Here is a 22,035-nt window from a genome sequence, read left to right on the forward strand (position 1 = left end):
GGTCATAGGTCAGCATCGTCAGGTTCACGTAGTACCTCGGGAGCAGAGAAGATTCTTGCCTCGCCGAGCCTCTGCCAACTAAAACTCATTTATACCCAGACCAGCACTGTGGAACTTCCTGCCACAAGCGTTGTCCTATTTTTTTTAGCTCCATCTGTTCAATTAATTCTGGTTGAAACATTTTCGTTCTCTGGCGAATAAATTTGATGACAATTGTCTGGTCTTTCTCTGACCTTTTTATTTGTCAAGAAAAACAATTAAGTTTTCCATCAATTGCGCTACGCACTCAATTTTGGTCAGGTCGCTGCAGACATAATCAAACAGCCTAACGTTGCTTAAGCTGGATTAAGCTTGGATGGGTTGAAATCTTTTGTTCACTATCATGATCTGTCGATCATCCATGTTTAGGGCATGAACGAATGTGTTAACACTTTGTCTTTAGTGAAGACACCCAAAGCAATTACCAAATTTTTATTCTGTAAAGTTGACTTAGGTAAACAAGACCTAGACGTTGATCTTGCAGAATACTTTTTCTGCCTCGGTGTGTGTTTCTGGCGACGGGAATGTTAGATGACTAGCAAAGATAACTTTACTGGTGAAGGTGGAGGTCGAACAACTCTGGGACATAACATTTAACAGTAAGAGTTTGGAGCCTCGCCGGTAGGATTTTGTGAGCAAGCTTTCCTGTAAGTGTAGTACAGGGTTTGTGGCTTTGTGGGAACCTTGGCAACATTCCTATGAGGCTATTTTTTCTCTGGGCCAGATAAACCCTCTGGTAAAATTTAGATAATACAATATTGCGTCGAACGTCTTCCTGTTTTATTACTAGTAATGGGCGTCAGTGTCCAGTCCTGTCTACATGACTTAGTAAGTAAGTAACGCCTGCAAGGTATATCATGAGGCTAACGTGACGGTTGTGGGAGGTCTTACTGTAGTGTCTCACGACGATATACTTAATGCACTTATGAATATTGGGAATTTATGTAAACCTGCAAATGGGGCTGGAAATTTTGTTCACGTGTTAGTCTTGTACCTGCTGATCTCTTGCTTGTTGATGAGTATCTGGCTGAGCATATTAGTAGATACTGTGTACTGTACAGTTATTGTTTTATAGGATACAACCTTTCTGATTACCTGTTTAATAAGTACTGTACAGTCTCACCCAAAAGTTCGTTAACTCTCTCAGCCAGCTATTGCTACACTGCCTGCTTCAGATGTTTGAAACTGTCTCGGTACCAACCAGAACATGAAATCGATACGAATGAATCTAAAGGTTCGAAGTAACAGACTCAAGTTCATACATCTGAAGCAGGCAGTGCAGCAATAGCTGGCTGGGAGAGTTAACGAACTTTTGGCTGAGACTGTACGTACATGTGAGTTCTTATTTCTGACAGCTTAACAGAGGTTCACCTAAAGTTGATAAAGTTCTCCTTGGCGAACTTGATTAATTTCAGTGAGTGCAGCTTAATATTTTACTTAATGACATTCATACTCCAGTAAGTGTTTTTGTTTTAATTAATATCCAATATGAATCTCAACATTATCTCAAGAAACTTTTGGGTATCATAAACCTATTGCAAACGATGGTGAACAAACCGTCTCACAGTAAACAAGCAGTGGGATTAGGCGATTGAGTAACTACTAAATGCTGCTTTCAATAATGTAAACGAAGGATCAAAAAATTAAAAACTTTGAAACACTGAGTTGGGGATATGACCTCATGAAGGAATTATTACTGCAAATAGATGGCCTGCTACTGAGCACTTTTGCTTTTGGTTGTAAGCAAGACTGCAGGCACTGAACTTTTTGTATGAAATGCTTGTGGAGCAAGTTATAAATGTTTTCTGGAACAAGTAATTAGGTTTTTATAAGTTTAGATTTATTGGTACTTATATGTAGGCTAAGGCACCACTTTTATGTTCAAGAATATATAATTTTGTAGCACAAGACCCAAATCACAGGTTGATGTACCCTGTCATAATACTACTAACTTGTAGAAATCATTGTATGTATAATGAGGTTCCTGAATATATAATTTGAATTTGAATTCATTCTAAAGCTGCGAGAACAAAACTTCTACTAAGTTTTCTTTGTGTGAATTAATGTTTAGTACAGCCAACACAGTGCTGGTGATGGTAGCCTATTACGTACCCCTCACACTTAAGAGGTTGATAGTATATCTATTTTTCATGATTGAAACTGCCACTGCACCGTTTTAGGAGTTCTGCTTCAGGACTATAGCTAGCAGTGACGCGTAAAAAAGAAAATATCAGTATTATCGTGGCCTTGTCTCCACTCACACCAGAGTTATTATCGTTCATTCATTACCACAAAGTTGCTATTTCAACATTCGTCACAATTGATATCTCTCCATCATCACCTTACAGTATCTTCCAGCAAGACACTCCTTTTACAGCATCACCCCTAAGCTCCCCCAACCCGTGTCTTCACTAATACATCTCTTCCTCCAGCAGTAGTAGCACCACAACCAACGCCCACATTTTCTTCTCCAAGGTTTCATTCCCTCCAGACCTGTTTTTCACCTCCTTTTCCCTTACCACCATTTTCCCATTTCCATCACCTACAGTACTTCCCAGGGGCTACCACCACCGGATTCTATACCTTACTACCATCACCAACCTACTTACACTTCCTCCAATTATTCATCACACCACACCTTCCACGTCGCCGCCGTCGCCTCCTTCACCACCACCACCAGCTAGCCCAGAGTTTCATCACCACCATCATCATCACCCTCACCTTTCTCTCTCCCACGGTCACTAACACCTACCTAAACTCCCATTATACACCAATGCCTATTGTACAGTACATCAACCTCACCACCTATCCATCCCACACGCACCCATCCACTTCTACCACTACGTTCCCTCTCACCACCATCAGCTCCACTCCCCCCTCCCCCCAACCTCACAGTTCCACCGGCGTCCTCTGCAGTGAAGTGATAGCAGGTGATGATGTCGGCGGAAACAAGTGATTAGAGTGTGACACCTGAGCGGCCGGCGGCAGGACCTAGGTGTTACGCACTTCCTCGAATGTTACGCAGCTGTCACCACGTTGCCCTGGTCTTAAAGAACACAGCCCAGAAGAAATAAGCATTATTTTCTACTTCTGTCGGCTACATTGTTACCGTGGATGATAACGAATGGTCTATGGGTAAGAATTTCTATAGTCACTCGTTGATTCATTAGCCATTAAGTTTGTATTAGCAGTATATAAGCTATCAAATGATCCGTAGCACATAGATTAAAAACTACAAATAATCATAATACAATATTAATTAGATAGAGCGATATTTACGTTGAGGGAAGAGAGAAGAAATTTAGCAACGTCTCAATAACATTAATGTTGCTCTTTAGACACCATGAACATTTACATTTATCCACATGTCCATGGTGCCACACCCTTACGATCATGGTACCACACCTTCAGGACCACACCCTGAAGTCCATAGTTCCACACCTTCAAGGCCATATTTTCATGCCATGGTGCCACACCCTCAAGGCCACACGTTCATGGTGCAACACCCTACGTCTATGGTGCCACACCCTCAGGGCCATACCTTCATGTCAATGGGGCCACACTCTGACATCTATGGTGCCACATCCTTATGTCCATGGTGCCACACCTTGACCTAAATGGTTGCCACACCCTGTCGTCTATGGTGCCATAGCCGCAAGGTCATATTTTAATGTTCATAGTGGCACACTCTCATGACCACACCTTCACGTCCATGATACCACACCTTGTGATCTATGGTGCCACACTCTCAAGGCCATGGTGCCACAAGCTTTAGGCTATGACATCAGTATACAAAGAGTAGGTGTCATTATGTAAGTGCCACGTCCAACCGTACCCATACACAGCGTAGTTTACGGTGACCCTCACCTGTCACGTCACATCAGTGTACCATTTTCCCAGTTAATATAAAAGTGAACAAACACCTGGTTTTTCGGATCACCATATGATTAGACACCCCAGTTTATTTCACCTAAAGATTAACTACCCTAACGCTACCTGATGAGATTGTTAGGTCAGATTGGTGTTCCAGTGGCTAATATTCAGGTGAAATAAGTTTGGGTGTCTAATCGGGGTTTTCTTTGCCGACATATAGTAAAGCTTATAGGTAATTATATACCATAAAAACTGTTCAAGGTGAAACTGGATGATGATCTCAAGAGGTTATTCCACCTTAAAGTCTGTATAAATCACCACACGATAATAGAACCTTGTGTGGTAAAGGCGAACACGGTAAATCTCTCACAAGGGAGTATAACGAAGACGCTATATTCTAGTCCATAGTACACTGACTCCTGATGTGTCACCCTCCATCACCATATCCACCACCACCACCACTACTACCATATCCACCACCACCACTACTACCACCATATCCACCACCACCATATCCACCACCACCACTACTACCACCATATCCACCACCACCACCATATCCACCACCACCACTACTACCACCATATCCATCACCACCACTACTACCACCACATCCCACCACCACTACTACCACCATATCCACCACCACCATATCCACCACCACCACTACTACCACCATATCCATCACCACCACTACTACCACCATATCCATCACCACCACTACTACCACCATATCCACCACCACCATATCCACCACCACCACTGCTACCACCATATCCATCACCACCACTACTACCCACCATATCCACCACCACCATATCCACCACCACCACTACTACCACCATATCCATCACCACCACTACTACCACCATATCCACCACCACCATATCCACCACCACCACCACTACCACCATATCCACCACCACCATACACCACCATATCCACCACCACCACACTACTACTACCACCTCCACCACCCCACCGCCACTGCAACCGCCAACACCACCCCCACCACTAACACCGCTTCCACCACCACCACCACCAACTCTATCACCTCCACTACCACCACCACCACCACTACTACCACCACGACTACCACCCCCATCAACACCCCATCACCACTATCACCACCACCCCATCATCATCACCACCACCTCCACCCTCACCACCTACACCCTCACCACCTCCGTCATCACTAACATCTCCTTCACCGCTACCAACACCTTTTCCACCACTACCAACACCCCCCTCCTCTCCCACTAACACCACCACTGCCACTACCATCACCACTACCATCACCGTCGCCGCCGTCACCACCACCACCGCAACTACCACCACCACCACCACCTATAATTTTTGGCCGTATAGAAGATCGTCAATATCAGAGTGGTTGAGAGGATAGAAGAGTAGGATAGAGGGGAGGGAAGAGGGAGGAAAATGGGTAGGGGTAGTGAGATGGAGTGTTAGGGAGGGAGGGTGAAAGCTAGAGTGAGGGATGGAGGATACAGGGAGTGGAGGCTCTTCTAGGAATACATTTGCGGGTTAAAACAAGACGGAATTCCATTGATCTCTAAACAACTGACCGAGAGTTGTATCAAAGTTATCACATTACCGTAGTTAACTCGTGAGGTTAACTATTACACGATGTAGCTTTCGTGTTATGTTCAGAGAATTCCTCAACGTGTCTTACGTCATAGCAACTAAATAATGGTGGATCGAACCAGATAACAACAGATAGAGCATTACACTGTGCCGGCACGAGACAGTCCACCGTGATGTGTGTTACTGGGAGAAAATTATTGACCTGCTGTTGTACTGGTAGTCTTGCCTGGCTTGTCGGGGGGAGGTAGTGTTCAGGAGAGATTTCATCCGTTGTTGCCTCTAACTTTCCTGCACGGCACAATTTGAATAATAAATTATTAAAAATATCAAACTATTTTTCAAATAACTCGTGTACATATTTTACAGTAAATAAACAGTATGTATGCAGCCTGGCGCCATATTTACTGCACATATCTATATACAGAGGTGTATGTCACCCGTATGTCATGAGGCCAGTCATACATGCATAAATACATATATAAAATAATAATGGCTGCCCCTCGTGTAACGAGGATGGCCGGCCCGAGGGCCACCTAGGCGTGAATTTGTTTCAGGTGTAGAAGCTGTCGCCAACACAACAACCACACCCTGAGTTAACAAATTGCATGACCTAGTGTCAAGGAATAGTCCGCGAAGACCGGACAACTCGCCAACTGCACTAACTAACCATTACCCCGGAACACGATTAACATCTAGATTCCCAATTCCTGCTGGGAAGACAGAGGCAAATGGAGTAAAGAAACTTGTCCATAGTTTCACCCTGCCCGAGGATCGAACCTGGGTCCGCTCGTTTGCGACGCGAGCATGCTAATCATTACACCACAAGTACATACTGTACATACATACATGCATCTGAAAAAAAAAGTCTATATGATGTCCATTATGGTATAAAAGAGAATCGAGTGAGAGGGTAACTTAGCACAATAAGATGAAAACGTTTATTTAGCGAGAAAAATCCAGAAACAGAGTTGATGATATAACAATACTGATATGGCTGAAACAGTTAACCTCTCTTGTAGGCGCCTGAAATATACTGTACAGTTATCTCAAGGAAGTATTATGTAACATTTAGTATCATGTACACGTAACGTGGTAGTAGTAAGAACATAGCAATGTTACCACGGTAATCACTTCCTTATTTATTTATTTTATTTATTTTTTTTTTTTTTTGCATTTATATGATAAGTATATACATATTCTACAGTGGAGTTGATATACATTAATATAAGGAAGGGAAGCAAAACAACATGGGTATTAAGGTGAAACAAGATGACAGAAGCTGTCAGTATCACGTCCTGTCGGCAAATATAATTATTGCAATGGTAATTTATATCCATCTACATGACAATTTATGATATAATGGTTTTGGTGGTACATAAAAGTAGGAATATAAAGCAGGTATTACACAAATATTAATGCTTAGACAATAGGTATTTTTTAGAGATGATTTAAAGGGAGAGAGCGTAGTCTTTGCTTGGATGGGTGGGGGTAAGTCGTTCCATACCTTCACGCCATGATATTTTATGGAGGTCTAGGACTGAGAGGAGCTGATGGGGGTGGACTTAGTAGCACTGGGTGTCTTAAATTGTATCTCTGATAATTCCGGAACTGGAAGTAATTATTGTTAATCAAGTAATTGACAGATTTACAAACAAATAGGGCACAGCAGTAGGTGTTAATATCCTCGAATTTTAAAATTTTCAATTTAGCAAATTGTTTGTTAGTGTAATCCGTTTTTCAAGTAGGTCATTGTCCGCACAACTCTCTTATGTGCAATAATCAGGGGTTGTGTTTTTGTAGAGCCAGAGACAAACAATCCCACCGAATTCCTTGTGACTTTTTTCTATAAAAATCACGCCAGACGAACATTCACCAACTTTCCGCTTGCACTGGGCACTCTTATGGTATGAACGTGTCTCTGTGCTCTCTACATTCCTCAAAATTCAATACTTCCCTTAACTATATTTACGTCCAACAGCTCCCATCCTCCCTTCACCATGACACCTCCACCCACCCTCTTTTGACCTTTCCTGATCCCCCCCCCCCATTGTTAAGTGGTATCAGGCATCACCAACCAATCAAAACAGCCACTTATCGGGTGTTGAATGTCACGAAACTACCACACAGACGTCTATTGTTTTTGAGAACACCATAAAATGTCTCGCTGTGTCTCTTCTTAAGTCAGTATACGAAACTTAATAGCATTAAGGTCTTCTGTAGATTATGTTACTTCATTCATATATTCAGAGAGTCAAGAATACATAAGCTGACCAATTGTTACTTGACTGTCTTAGTATCGTGGTCGGTGGGGTGTGCTGAGACGGGGAGAGATACCTGGTGCAGCTCGAGACATACTCTCTACTTCAGAACCATATCACATGACCCAAGCAATCAGCTGAAAACTATAGAAAGTAAAACAAGGAGACGATTTGTAGATCGTGTTCCGGGGTAACGGTTAGCCAGTGCAGTCGGCGAGTTGTCCGGTCTTCTCGGACTATTCCTTGACACTGGATCATGCAGCTCGTTAACTTAGGGTGTAGTTGTTGTGTTGGCGACAGAGCTTCTAACACCTTAAACAAATTCACGCCGAGGTGGCCCTTGGGCCGGCCATCCTCATTACACGAGGAGCAACAATTATTATTATTTAAGTTAGGTTAGGTTACGTAATGCAAATATATGTTTTTCGGCACATGCAAAATCAGATTACGCCTCAGAAACCAATTATAGTAAAAGTACATAACGAAAACACTCTTAACAAACAGAACAACAAACACCAAAAACAAACAGCTACACGAGTGAAATCAAAACCTTTCGTCACAACAGGAGCGTGGAGTAAAAAGAAGATATTAACACAAATAGGATAACAGGTACGGATAAAAAAAAAGAGTAGAACAACAAAATAAAAAAAAATGATGATTAAGAACGGTGTAGCCAGATGAAACTAGGATCAGCAGACGAAAATAAACGAAATCAAGACACATTGAGACGAAGCAGACATTTGAAAAACCAGATAATTTCCCTATGATATAGACGGTTTAAGGTAATCTATGACTGGACTGTGAGACTGGGAGGTTGAAAGTCAGGGTAAAGTAACCATGACGTACGACACAGCAAATGAGGTAGTGAGGTGAGAATAATACCGGGAGATACCATGTAAGAGAAGACGAAGACACACAGGGAATATCATGACTGTAAGGTAAAGAATGCAGTTGTGTGTGTGTAATAGATGTGTGACAATAACATATGGCCTCAGGAAGCAGTTATAGCTGCCAGATGAAAGACAAGATGAGCAATGAGAAAAAGAAAAGTAAGTTGGGTAGGATGTTACCAGCTATCGGTAATAAGCAGCAGGTAGACGTCGGTTAACGTAAATGAAAACCAAACATAAAAAGATATATATTGTTTTTGTTTCGTTTAATACCAACCTGTCCATAGTGAGGCGTAAATGGCGATTGTCACTTACCGTAGTGTGGGAACCATGCTTAGATGTGACCTTACCTAACCTAACGTGTGTGTGTGTGTGTGTGTGATAACTGCTCCCATAATTTCTTTCAATAGATAACATTCTTTTAACAACTTATTCTCTCACACTATTAAATAAAGTAGACAACTTGTCTCTGGTCTTGTGGATATGTTTTAAGACATCATTTGAGGTATATTAGTGATTATTGTTAATATTGTATATGGCTCTACACGATCATATGCTGTACTATCCTAGCATCAGTTCACCATCCATCCTCACCATACAATTAACTCGCCCTCATTATCCCACCAGTACAAAGTGTTCCAAACTTCCTCTCTCGGTCACTCTTCACCCAACTACCGCAGCTCGCGAATCGTATTCCTTCCTACATCAGTACGTCCCCGACTGTCATTTATACATGTGAAGGATCGTATTATTTTGTTTATTTATTTGTTTGAATTTGTGGTGGTTAATCGGTAATGTTTTTATCTTCACCGACATCTGACTGAAAATTTGAGGTCTCGGTGTTGTTCTTGTTTACATAATTTTCTACATTTTTTTTATTATTATTGTTTGATTTTTCTTTAAATTTCGTATATAAGATATTTCAGCACAGGTTAAGAACTGAATTTTGACGTACGTTTATAATGAAGCTGCAGCTTTGTGTTCTCTGTAGTGAGTGGAGGTGATAGATAATTCTTGAACGACTAGAACAAAGATCTCTTCAACTTGAGAGAAAAATATATAGATGCAATATTCAAAACAGGAAAATTTGAACAAAGTTTTATTTGAAATGTCCTTCGAATAATAACTACCATTATATTCCAACATTTTGTAATGTTTGCTGCATTGCGTTGGTCGGACAGGATAACATCATTGTCATTATTGTTCCCTGTGGTGCATAATTGGCTTAACTAAAGAGAAAAATTTACATATCTCCTGAGGTTATCACTTCCGCCACAACGAAAGGTTTTAAGTGAATATTCAGTGTAAGGAATATTCTCCTCCGCCGCCCTCTTGGCTAACCTCCACCGTAATACTGCATTTAAACCTCAGATCTATATACTTTTGTTGTTTTTTTTTCCGTTGAAATAGTGTGGTTTGTTTGTTAATGATCAGACTCTAGAACACAGGGAGCAAGAAGCTGAAGCCCTGCGTCCTAATACGTATGTTACACCTTCCGAACGTGGACTGCCCACTATAATTTCACCGTTGCACTTATCCCAAAAAGACTTCCATAATTTTTTTTATATATATATTCATATGTATTATTGGTAGTTTGCTTTACATCCGGTGCCTTTAAATTCATATTATAGTGTTGTTATTGCTGTCTCGTCCCACACAACCAGGCTGACCTCACCTCTTAACAATAGTGGTAATAACTAAGAACGAGGGTCACCAGGTAACTAACCCCACCTTGTAGTCACTTACTAAGTAGAGAAGAGAGGACGTAACCCACCTGGACACAGAGGGATATTTTTGTCCTTCATGTGAACTGACTTGGTGCACGTGTTTACAGATAGTTGAAGATCAGAAATACCTGTAAACAACAACACACCAACATTTAAGCTTTAAAATGGGTTAACTGAGACCTTGAAATTTAAGCTATGAGGTTCTTACGTTGACCCTGAAAACTTGACACACACACACACACACACACACACACACACACACACACACATTTTTGTCCAATGTATATTTTCAGCCTTCGGGCTGCCGACTTTTTCAAAAACCGTTAATTATTATTATTTTATTACACACACACACACACACACACACACACACACACACACACGGAGTGAATCAATCGCCCAATACAGTCACATCGACACACTTGTGCATCAGAGACAAAACACATTATCTGCGTCCGTCATATACATATCCAGACACCTGAAGTACAGCCTCGTGTATCCTGCCTGCGTCACACACCCGCCGGATCATAGATTAAGGAACAATATAATTCTTCTTTTACAAAAAACTACCCGAGAATCACAATGACACACACACACACACACACACACACACACACACACACACCTCTTCACTACACCTCTCACCAGAGAAACTCATTCAAATTTTACGCCTTAATACTTACCTACACTTGCATACCTTATGTTACCAGAGGCTCACAATTGTACACCGCAGACACGTACTTCCACTACACTAGTAGGATCTTCCCAAGAGCACACCCTGGACTCTGGTCCTCGTGGGTGAGATATAGCACTGATGACACCCTGGCGGTTACCGGAAGGACTACACACTCTCGCACTCCCTTACACCAGTGTTTACACCTAAGTGATCACATCCTTAAGGAACGCTAAAAATGATGCCGCACCGTGTTATTTGGCCTCAACTTGTCACTGCGCTAAGTGGATGTTGGTGAAGGGACTCCCGTTGGATCTTCCATTTGCCTAATGTACAATTCGGCCCGGGTAAACACCCTGAAAGTGGAGACCTGGTCGATCTATCCCCCACGGATAATGGCGCTATTGGATAACTGAAAGTTCGATTAAACGGGGAGCTCCGGTGAGACAGTGCTTCCAGGGCGCGATAATTGAGCCTGGTGATGACAATGTTATGTGACTGAGGATATCATTACGGTTTCCGATATGCTATAAGAACGTAAATTGATTGCAAGTGATGGTGTGCTATTTTGTTGTCGTAAAAGTGAATTTGCGATAATTAGGGAAGGATTATACAGTAAATACAGCCCAGTGGTGTGAACAAGGTGGCGGGTAATGTGTGGGTGGTAGTGAGTTATGGCCCAGGTATTTTGTCACGAGAGCTAAGTGGCTTGTAAGTTTCGCCAATGACGGCCGTGAGCTGCTGTTGCCTCTCATTGACATCCGTTATCGGTCGCTTGGCAAGGCCATGATTGTGGGTGTTTTTTAAGGCTGTCAGGCACTGGTGATTGTTAGCGTGAATTAGAGACACGCTCGGGAATAATCGAATTAGAACGTTCTGTGAGGGAGTGGAACGGAAGAGAGTAGGAGGGAGGGAGGAAGAGGAGTGTGAGAGGTGTAAAAGTCATCCATTGGCCTAACTCGATGGGACTGACAGCCACTTTGGTAAATTGTTTACATCCAGGTGAGGTATTGAGGTTAACTCCCGCTGTTGCTCTGGGTGATGTGTTGTGGTCACGCTCAATTAAAAGGAATATATACTATGTAAACTATTGCTCACATGCTTTGCAAAATCAAGATAAGATTACATTTATAAAAAAAAACGATTCTTGGTATACACTTTAGCCAGACAAATTTCATGTTTCCCTAACAAAAACCCTGTGTGTGTGTGTGTGTGTGTGTGTGTGTGTGTGTGTGTGTGTGTGTGTACGCGCGCGCGCCCCAGCCCGCGGGTCCTGACTGGAGATTATAGGGGTCCACACATCACTTCTCGCTCACTCCTAGCACTCAGTTCCGTTCAGGTGTGTGAACCTTCTCCCTCGTGTACGGTGGGGTATCACATATGTGTGTGTGTGTGTGGCCTCCTCCGCACCACCACAATTGTCTTGGCGTGTCCTCATGAGCAGACCCTGAACCTGGTAATGGCCGCACCAGCACGTGACACAATAAAACCATTACAGGGGTCGTGCTCGCCACCCTACACGAGGCAACAACAGTGACTCCAAACACAGGAAAGCATTATACTGTACTTTTTGTGTACTTGGTCTACACGGAGGACATTAAATTGATACCCAACCTTGTGCTACTTCAAGGAGAGTGAACAAGCGGGAAGAGGGAGGAGGGGTGAGGAGGGTAACAGGGCGAGTGTTGGCAGAGCGTGGTAAGAAACACACCGCCCACCAGGCCACGCCCATCTGAAGGTGGCACTGTGAACACCCACCCGCACACTCAAGCACGCACAGATCTGCACACACACACACATGCTGCTCATCCTAGCCGTCTGTTTAACATCAGCCTCCCACCGCATAGGTCCACTCCGTGTGTCCAGATGACCATGTGCTCTCCTCACTCACTTGTTCTCACCGACGTATCATTAACACCTTTCCTGACCCGCTTCTAACCAATCAATGACATATAACTGTCGCGCGCGACATAGTGTTGACCAGTCACACTCGGTCAGTGATAATTTCTTACAGCTAAGTGAGACGAAGCCTCTACTTCTTCGAGCAAGCGAGTGAACTGTTCGAGATCCTTAGCACTTTCTCTATGCATTGTTTTCATCTAAACTGGAGTTTATGTAGATTACTTTTCGTTCAAATTTCAGTAAATACAACAGTAAAAAGATTGAATTTTTAAGTGTTAATGCTTTAGTATACATAACAAATCAAAATATTTTATAATTCACTTAGCAAGTGTGTAGCAAGTAGCCATTATTTCTGACCAAGTGAATTTTTAACATTTATATTGTCACGGCCTCTTCTGAACAGTCCTCCTCTTTCAGCAGTGCTCCAACTTCAAGGCTCATTAATCAGACTTATATTTTGAAATAACAACTTCGGTTAATAGACCAAAATCATGAAGACAATCTCTTGCTGCCTCCAACTGCCAGTTGAAGATGACATTTAGTATAATTACATTATGAGAATACATCCAAGGAAACTATTCATTAAATCGTGTAATCAGGGTTCCAAGTAACGCCAACTTATAACAACTAATACTTATTTTGTTTACAGTAAACAAGAGTACAAACCTTAACACTGCATGGTCCTGTGACCCAACTAATTTAGTAATCTATATCTCATAATTCCGTTCACAAAAGTATCGTCTAATATTCACCCCTAAAACTGGTGAGTAAATTAATGCCAAAATATAGGATACACGATAGATGATATAAGATTATAGTCACTTTCTTGGTCTCACATCCTCACCCTGTATATACCTGAGACAGAGCTCCAGAATGTCAACAACAATACATCTTTTACAATTATAATATTAACTCATAACTTTCTTATATAAGTACATAATATTATATGACTGCAAAATATTAGAAATTACATAGAACCAATATAATTCACGTCCACTGAAAAAATAAATTAATTATTACAAAGGACAAGCATCTTTTATATCTCCTTCCCTTCATAGAAAACCGCTCTTGCAACGGTGACTGATACAATATGAATATACAGCACACATCTTAATATTATGTAAATACATTGACACGTGTAACAATATACCAGTGTGAATAAATTCGTCCAAAGCTGAAATATAGTACAGCTATGTAACGGCTCTACTCGATCTTCCTCAATCCGTACTTAATGTAACAGCTAACATTGTACAGTAGGTCTCACCTCTACAGCACGTCCTGGGTGTTAACATTACACACACACACGCACACACAACACGGCTGCCACGCCCTCCAGTCAAACACCCACCGATTCATACACTCTCCTCCCCCCACCATAGCGATCCCCGCGTTTACTGACACTGCAGAAACTGGACTTTGGTTAACTGGAACAAAATATGATTAACTGATGCAAATTCTGGTTAACTGAGAGAGAGTGGTTAACGGAGACAAAGACTGGTTGACTCAGATAGCCCGGTCAGCTAAGTCTGATCAGCTAAAACAAAATCTGATTAACTGTACTGTTCTGTAAACTAAGCATAGACTTACTCATTCTCAACACAAATAAAAGACTTATTCTTCATACACGTGGTAGGACCAACTACTACTAAACACATTGTTGTTAATAGAATTCACTTACTAACAATAAATGATACTTTATACACAGGCAATTACTTTAAATTTCCTCCGATGCACTGACTCTCAACAAAGGTAATTGGATTATATTTCCAGCATTCACTTATAGTCTCAACATATACACACAGACAAGAGGATCCACCTACTATAGAGACTAGTATCTGGACGCATCTATCATCAACTAAGGCAATTGAATTCTATTTTCTTCATTCACCATCATTGTACAACGACCCCCAAACACGCTGATGGTGGAAGAGGTGGTTGGCATGTGAAGGGATATGGTATTAGGAAGAGGATGATGATAGGGAGGAGGAGGAGGAGGAGGAGAAGGAGCTGGAGGGATCTAGTGGGATGGTGATGGGAGGGAGGGGAGGGGAGGGGAGGGGGATTGTTGTGAGGGCAGGAAGGTTGTGGGAGGAAAGAGGCGTTGTCTCACTCAGCTCAATGTTCGATTTGCATGTGTTGTCGCGGTTACTCACTCTTAGTGGTCACCATTCAAGTGAACGGAACATCGGAAATCACAGGTATTTATCCCAGGCTCAGCGTTACATTACTCCATAAAAGTGAAATATCACGTCCACACATGCCAATACACAAGATGGGAAACACCATTACATGAAAATTGTGCTACAAAAATAAAAACCAAACAGATCTTATAGTATAGTCTCGGAGGCTCTTCCTGGCTGGCCAGGGAGAGGAGGAGGAGGGCAGAGGAGATGGGGGTTAACACTGACCTTCAAGTATCGCTAAGCAGGTCAGTTTCCTTACTCAGGGATAGGTTGTGCTAAGGATTAACCTACAACCATGTTGGTGCCCAATCTAATGTAGATGTATCTCAACTGGCTGTAGATATAAACACTAGAAGGACGTAAACATTTATTCTGTATATAACTAAATTCGGTTCTCGACGTCTTCTGTCTACGTCCTCAGCTTTAACCCGCCACTAAAATTTCCTTTTTTAACTCCTTCATAAACCAGGTTGTTGCTTGGTGTAGCCCGCAAGGCTGTCTACTTACTTAATACCAGGTTGACGAGCTACACATTATGAAATCTTTCCAGTTTTCCTCCACCGATCTTCCTTATTATGTTTCTTGTATATAAGGTTATAGCCGGTGATAATGACTCAGATCCCGGATGTTAACACTGTTCTCAGACTGTCCTCAGGTACCTCGACTTTTTACTAGATTTATTTTGCACATAATAGCGAGTCTCCAAGTCGAGTGAGGTGTTATTTTCCTGTGTCGATCAGATACATGAGTTTCCGTATTTTCCTTTGTGTATATTGATTATGACGTACTTCCCCCGGTCTCGCTCCTTCTAATTGGGTCTGAATGTTGAAAACGTCTTCATTAAGATTCTTTGTAGCTTTTCCTAACTTCAAAACTTATTGATTTTTAAAAGACTATTAGCAAACAAGGAAATTCTAGTCACAAGTTGCAGGTGCACTATAAAGTATCACCACTGAATTGGCGTCTCTTGCTTTAAACAAGGTGTGATTATCCAACCAATCATTTTCTTCCCTGATACAACAGTTACTTTACTGTGCTCGATGAGATATTATGAACCTCCTAGCACACTCACTCTTTCCTCGGTTAACGTTCTTCATTTGGATTGTGTCTTTGTCCAGCGTTCTTGTTGTTATTCTTTCACACACTGGAAAACAGGTGGAATAACTCTCTATTAAGCAACAACGTATTTATAGCTGCTTAATGAAATATAGACAGGTAATAACACTATCTACAGTGCTATCTTGTGATATCGTCTGAAAATAATGTGACGTCCTGTTTCGTTGTTGTGTAGTGGGTATGAGGAGAACGATCACCAGCACGAACACAAGTACATTTACTTCAGCAATGTATTTTGTTTTTCTATATATTTTTCTATATAATGATTCTTGTGTCTTAATGACTCCCTGGCCACCTTCATCAAGAGTGTGATTAAACTTTGTGTGTGTGTGTGTGTGTGTGTGTGTGTGTGTGTGTGTGTGTGTGTGTGTGTGTGTGTGTGTGTGTGTGTGTGTGTGTGTGTGTGTGTGTGTGTGTGTGTGTGTGTGTGTGTGTGTGTGTGTGTGTGTGTGTGTGTGTGTGTGTGTGTGTGTGTGTGTGTGTGTGTGTGTGTGTGTGTGTGTGTGTGTGTGTGTGTGTGTGTGTGTGTGTGTGTGTGTGTGTGTGTGTGTGTGTGTGTGTGTGTGTGTGTGTGTGTGTGTGTGTGTGTGTGTGTGTGTGTGTGTGTGTGTGTGTGTGTGTGTGTGTGTGTGTGTGTGTGTGTGTGTGTGTGTGTGTGTGTGTGTTGTCTCGATACATCCAGTCTCCTAGGTGAGACAACCTGATTTGTCAGGCTACAAGCCAGTCAAACAACTCTAGACTCGATGATTAGCAACAATGTAAAGAAACTTGTCAGGTTACCTCCTAAATACTCCCAATAATGTCTACATCACCATTCTACTTGTTTGTGTACGTACAGATACTACAGCTCAATCAAAGGGGACAACATACCCAAGCGAGGAACAACATGTTTACCCCACTCGGTCCCACATGTTTGACCTTTGGCCGTATATAATCCTTAATAAACCAAAATCTAAAATAAATAAACAATGAAGAATCTGGGTGTATGAGATCAAGGTAGAAACCAGAAAAATGTCATACTAATTTGTTTAGAATTAATTAAGGGAGTGATCATCAATAAATTGTTAATTGTTTACATGAAAAAGTAAAAGCATGCCTCTCTCCTTTTAAGGAAAACATAATGAATAATATAGCCTTATATACTACAAATATATACAGAAAAAGAAAATAATTTTATCCAGTATGACTACAATAGAAAGAATTTCAGTAAACTCTGCAGGGACTACCCGTGTGCACTCTAGCAACACCTGTTTGTCCATCCGTCCTTGGTTGAATGTCAAGGTCTCGCAAACTTTTTCACCCCCCACTATCGAACTTGGCATTTGTGGTGCTGGTTCCTCGGGATGCTGCTACGAGAGGACGAGGAGGAGGGGGGCGGGTGACAAGAAATTATTGAATTCAAGGAGGATAAGAGAATTTTATATCGGTCGCCCGTCAGAACTGCTAAGCTGCTATTATGGGTGCGAGGCGATAATAATGGTTAGGAAGCGCCTGATTGCTGCCAGTCAATCGGTCCAGGAGGGAGGTGGTGCAACATGAGAGTTGAGACTAGGTTAGGATTGACAGTAACAAGGTAGCTGACATTTAAGTGGGATCTGGAAGGCATTCTGTATTGGATGGGGAAAAGCGTTACTTCGTTATAATTATCAGATATGATTTATTATTGTTTCGTTTTTTATAAAGTTTCCCCAACACTGAACCTTCCCATTAAGTCCTATCATGGCTGTTCACATTAGCCTGTCATAGTATTAACCTGTTCATAAGCCTTATGATGTTCTATATGCTTGTAAATCTTCGTCTACAAGATTTGGTCATTACACTATGAAGTCTTATTGTTGTGTACTTGTCTTCAGTAATATGGTTCCATCTATTTTCATTATGATTAAATAATTAATTATTGTGGCATTGTGTTATGATACTACATAGTTTATATATTGAAATTATTATAGATATGAATTATCATTTTAGATCACCGCACATAAAAACTTGCTCCTGTTGGTCAATAATTAAATTATGTCTCTTCACACTTTCAAGCCATTTATACGAAATTAGAGATCAGGTTCTGCAGTTGTCCTTCGTATGTTCTTAGCGCCCAGTTTTTAGTCTAGACACACTTTTTTCTGTGATCTAAGAAGTTGGGGCAGAGGCGCCGTACAATAAATAAGAAATTCTTAGCAACAAAAAGTATGACATCCCTTATTATTTTGACTCGTATTGATGGTACCTTATGAGGGTGACATGTTACTCAGTTTGCCCAGAATATTGTCAATGAGACTCGTCAATGCACATGACTATCATCGTCAACAGTTTTCACTTTGTATGTCATTGCAATATATATTTATAGAAGGATATAAATTATCAACGGTCGAAGGCATAACAAGAATAAATGCAAGGTCCATAAACTAATAGTACAGATTAAAAGCACTTTATTTTTAACAGATTTCAGTTAAAAGTCACTAGAGCGCACAGTCGGCTAACTTGGAGTAAAAGAAGGTTTTAATTTAGAAGGAAATGGTTCTTGTGCTACAGTTCTCGGTTACACGAACACAAGTTCAAGTATTGCTGACGGCCACGGTGTATCCTGTCTAGGCAGAGGCACTGAACTGTATATCTGTTGTATTAGATAACATACTGACGTGTATCGCTGAAACAGATCACCCGTGAGCGTCGGAAGGGTAGCAGAAAAGATAACAGACAAAATATTTACATGGATGAAACACCCACCAGAGTGTTCCTCCCAATGTTTCTAAATGCTTTTAAACAAGAACAATAATTTCGCTAAAATTCCTTAATCATTTTAAACTTGTGCAAGAAACACTGGTCATATAAACTGGTAGAAAGATGAAGTTGTGTAGAACCTTCTATATATACAAAGAGGCAGGATGAAGCAGATACCATCATAATATTACATGCTTTACATAATGTCCGATTTGCATATCCAGTCTTCAAATTAAAATGTTCTTGGTCTAGGTCATTGTCTAGACCTGCAATTTGATAAACGCATAAATGAAGGTGCAGACAACAAGCAGACTCGTATTACTGTGAGCATTTAACGATTCCTTGGAGATGTTTTTTTTTTTTATCTAGCAGCTGCTCCTTCGGATTTCATGTCTGGCAGATTATGATTGCCGGAAGCTGTACTGAGAAAGCACATGCTTTTAATAGACTATGATGAGCAGAGAGAGAACATAGTTTTTAAAAGCCCTCGGCCTGTTATGCACGGAAGTTCCATCTGAAAATCTGTTAGAAATCCCTCAAGGAATTAGTCTACAAGCTTTTTCAGCGGGACTCTTAAGCCATGATACAGGCCATGGTGCCAAAAATGAAGAAAATAAAAGGTAACTCAGTTTTCTCAAAAAATTACAGACAACACTTCCAAACGTTGTGTTGTGCTGGAGTGTAAGAACGATATTTGTGTATGTCGCAGACGAGTACGGTGGCACACCTGTATTTCTGGGTGAGGTCTGATGGTGAAGGATGGGTGGTGCTGTGTCTGCACGCTACAAGTATTACGGAACCCATATGGTCGGTGTACTGAGTTACCATTAACTAATATGAGGAAATAACTAATAAGAATGTTTGCTGTGTTACATATTCATGATCATTCTGACACCAAACGTGTCATTATTTATGGTTTTAGTTTTTTCTCTGCAATTTCAGGCAATGCATGTGGCTCTTGGACCCCATTTCTTATTTTCAATGGAAAAAGAACCAATAAATTAAATCCCCGAAAAAAATAACTTTTCTCTTTTCTTTACTCTCAAACACGGTAAAGTTGTTTGATGTACAGAAGGAAGAAATTACAGAACCTTGTGTCTTGGATAATTATTTAAATTTACTCGTGTACGTGAAATAGTGTGACTGACCCACGACTCCCAACGCAAACAACAAGACTTGGCGCTGGTTGATGATACTCAATTAACCTAGGACAAGTGTTTGGCTCACAGGAGTATGACTCGTCCTTGAGACATTAACTTAAATGTAAAAAATTTTTTTTAAACTAATGAGGTATTTTTACCGCTGCTGTTGCTACGTGAAAGTTGAAGGCAATTTCCTGATTATTCCTGAATAATGTTACTGGGAACAATGAACCAAGGTCTCTCTCACGAAGCTAGTCAGCAGCTTATATGAGTAAAAAAATTATAATAAACGATGTTGTGTTCGACTACTGTTATTATTATGTTCATGTCAATGTTTATGACGAAAAACTGGAGGGGAAACAAAAGCCCTTCCTTACGTCACGACCCTCGCCTCCTTCACTGTTGCTACATGGTTGACGACGACACCAGAGAAGGAAGGTCTTATCGTATCTCTGGCTTATAGCTTCTATACTAATAAAAGGACATGTCTGTCTCTCTGTGAGTGTGTTTGTTTCAGCCATAGCTCTAAAGCGGAAGCAGTTAGACACCTGAAACCTTGCACATATATTACATGGATCCCAAGGTTGTGCACCTTGGTATCACTATTGACCACGGATCCCCGGGTGGTCCGGCCAGGAACCAAAACCTCCCCCCTATCGAAATATCACCACGGCGATATATGTGCAAAACCAGTATAAATAATTATGAGAATAAATCGTAAGTGTCTTTTTTTCAGTATGTAAGTGTATATTGACAGCTCTGCCAGTATTTGTGAAGACTTCAAAGAGTGAAGGCAGAAGACACCGCTGGTAAACTGCCCCTCTTAAAATCCGTCCTTCCCTTCCTCGTGACTGACAACAGTTTCACCTTAAAACACTACTGGGTTAGTTTCTCCCCCGAACTACCTCTTTATTTGTCGAGTGTAAACCAAGCTTGGTGAAATGTGTTTGATCAAGACTCCTCCGTGAAAAAAAAAAATCTTCCTTCACATAATCTACGAGACAGATCATCCCCCAGGACCTAGATTTTCTAAAATTTATGTCGGTGGGTTAAAATTCTTACTGCAACTAGTATTTAAGAGATGTTAGCCAGTTATGGGCAATCCCAAGTGTAATTTCAACACCGTGTTAAATCACCAATACTGTGTCGTAGCTTCAACCAGACAGTTGTGTTCTTATCTGAATTATTATTATTATTATTATTATTATTATTATTATTATTATTACTACTACTACTACTACTACTACTACTATTATGATTATTATTATTATTATTATTATTATTATTATTATTATTATTATTATTATTATTATTATTATTATTATTATTACTACTACTACTATTATGATTATTATTATTATTATTATTATTATTATTATTATTATTATCATTATTATTATTATTATTATTATTATTATTATTATTATTACTACTACTACTACTATTATGATTATTATTATTATTATTATTATTATTATTATTATCATTATTATTATTATTACTACTACTACTACTATTATGATTATTATTATTATTATTATTATTATTATTATTATTATTATTATTATTATTATTATATTTTCGCCCCAGGCCCCGATGTGGGTCAGTGACCTGTGCTCGGGGCTAATGCCCTTTAAAAAAAACGAACCGAAACACACACGAGTTATTTCCTTTCTTATTTTATTTTTTGATTTTTATCTTTGTTTTATCTAAATTTTTATGAACTACTGCTGTAGTTTAACAATGTTGGAGGCGGGAAACAAGAGGTCGTCGCTGGCCTCACTCCACGAATATTGTCAACAAAAATATTCTCATACATTCTTCTCATGTCTACAAAAAACTGGTGAAAGGAGATCAATGGCTAAAAGAGACGAGGTTTACGGCATTTAGTAATAGCTGCAGTAATATTGAC

The sequence above is a fragment of the Homarus americanus genome, unplaced genomic scaffold (assembly GCF_018991925.1).
Source record: "Homarus americanus isolate GMGI-L3 unplaced genomic scaffold, GMGI_Hamer_2.0 scaffold34921, whole genome shotgun sequence".
In the NCBI taxonomy this organism is placed as follows: Eukaryota; Metazoa; Arthropoda; class Malacostraca; order Decapoda; family Nephropidae; genus Homarus; species Homarus americanus.